The sequence below is a fragment of the Taudactylus pleione genome, unplaced genomic scaffold (assembly GCF_031769625.1).
Source record: "Taudactylus pleione unplaced genomic scaffold, aTauple2 ptg000485l, whole genome shotgun sequence".
In the NCBI taxonomy this organism is placed as follows: domain Eukaryota; kingdom Metazoa; phylum Chordata; class Amphibia; order Anura; family Myobatrachidae; genus Taudactylus; species Taudactylus pleione.
This window is the reverse complement of record NW_028284887.1, coordinates 2,528,524-2,530,699: the sequence shown is the minus strand read 5'-3', so window position 1 is coordinate 2,530,699 and position 2,176 is coordinate 2,528,524.

Sequence of the window (2,176 nt, the reverse complement as noted above, 5' to 3'; positions counted from 1 at the left end):
CAACTCATATAAGGATCCCCACTTACAACCAGGAGTGTTACGGTTGCTGGGTGTTGAGGTGCACATGATATAATACTGCAGCGGTGGCAGTAAAATAGTTAATATGCCAAGCCGTGATGGCACAGTTGATATAGAGTGTCTGTATATTCTCCCAATCCGAGAGATACTCAGGGGCATGTCCGTAATGGAGGACAGATGGAGATAAAGTCATAGGGAGCCACGCATGCACAGAAGATGCAGGTTGGAAGTTGTTCCTTTGAGAAAAGCCACTACGGGATCTAATACCCAGGGCTCCGGCAGTAACCAGAGGCAGCACAGAGCGCTCCTCTAACATGCTCAGTATTTAGTTGTTTCCATGCCTTGTACACATAGTAGTAGTAGTAGTAGAGGCTTATTCAGAGAATGGCACTGACACCAGGAATAATTGACACTAATCAAACTGTTCAGATGATCACATAGCAAAAAAAAAAAAACAGGTTCTCGCGCATGCCAGATTAAGCTCGAATGTGATAAACCAAGAATGATTTATATCTAAGTGAAATGTCAGGACAGGCAGCAATCCAGAGAATGGCAGTCCAAATGAAAGGTCAGGGCAGGCGGCAATTTATTGCTAACATCTAAGTAAAGGGTCAGGATAGGAAGCAATTCAGTGAATAGTCAGAGTCAGGCAAAGTTTGGAACTGCAACTAAGAAGCAGTACTAAAAATTTGGTAGCTTCAGACTCACAGCAGCATGTGTTAGGAGCCGCAACAGCGGCTTACATTTCCAGCTGGTCCCGGTATTTTCTAAGCCATTGGATACCACATCATGCCAGCCGCAATGGCTGATGGTCCTGATAGTAGTTAGGCAACGGGACTCTCTGTGGCCGCACTGCCTGTTGGTCCTGACTGTTACTAACAGCTGGGATGCTTTCATTGTACCTGCAGCTACTCAGCTGCAGTGTAATGAGTTGCAAGAGGCCTGTCTCTGTTCTGGCATTCTGATTGGCTCCCTGAAAAGGCAAAGCACAGTCAGCCTTGGTGCACTGTCGGTTATAGCTTCTGTCCTGCCAGAAATCACCTGCCCTGCTGCAGTATTATACTAGTTTTCTGCTAGTTTTTGCCAGCCACCCTTGCATTTCTACTTCTCCCTGCTTGTAGGAATCCCTGCCTGCACTTTGTCTTTGCCAGTCCTGCACCCACGTAGTAATCTACCTTTATCTGGACCTGTATTCATTCCTGCTTTATTTCTGTTCCCACCTCAGCCCATTCCTTGTGCTGCCTAGTTTCCACATTGACCCTTTGTACCTGTGTTAAGTCCTGGTGGCATCCTAGTACCGGTGAAAGCCATTATTAGTCTTCAAGAGTCATGTGGTGATCTAGGCATGCATAGCAGCAGGAAAGTAACTGTTATAAGCAGTGAATGAAAAACGTTGCCTGTATCACTATAAAAAAGTAGTCCCCCACCCAACTGTCCTAAATAGTTTTTATACCACGCTGCTGTCAAGAATCTGCACTGAGCAGTGGCACATACCTTTGCTCATCACTCCTGAAACATCCTACATATTCCATACATCATGAAAATACTATGTTGATGTTCAAAATGTCGAAACTGTAATGTTGACATGTTCAGAATGTTGACATTCAGAATGTTGATGTATCCTATCAGAATATTGACCAAATATTGACATACTCAAAATGTCAACAATATGCATGTCAACATATGACCTTTAGGGTTAAGGTTAGGCTGCAATTAGGGTTAAGGTTAGGATGCGGCTCGGGTTATGACTAGACTGCAATTAGAGTTAGAGTAAAATAGTACTGTTCCCAATCATAATATCAATATTCAGACCATGTTGAGATTTTGGCCAGTGGATTGCATGAAGAATATGAACTGTTGAATTTACTTTTATATTCATCTATGAACTGCATTTTTTACTAATTCAAACATATTTTATGCTTTATTCTTCATTAAACATTATTTATTAGCTCACATTTTATCCATATACAAAATAAGGGTATCTAATTGGTGCATGTATAGATACACTATTATCCTACTTTAAGACATAGTGGTAAGGAAAGGACCACAACTATCTGTGGCTGCAGTAGACTTACTCCATATTCACACAAATTACTTAATTGTAGGAGCGCAGTACACCACATCCAAGATTTGCCAGAGAGATATTCCACAGACTGCT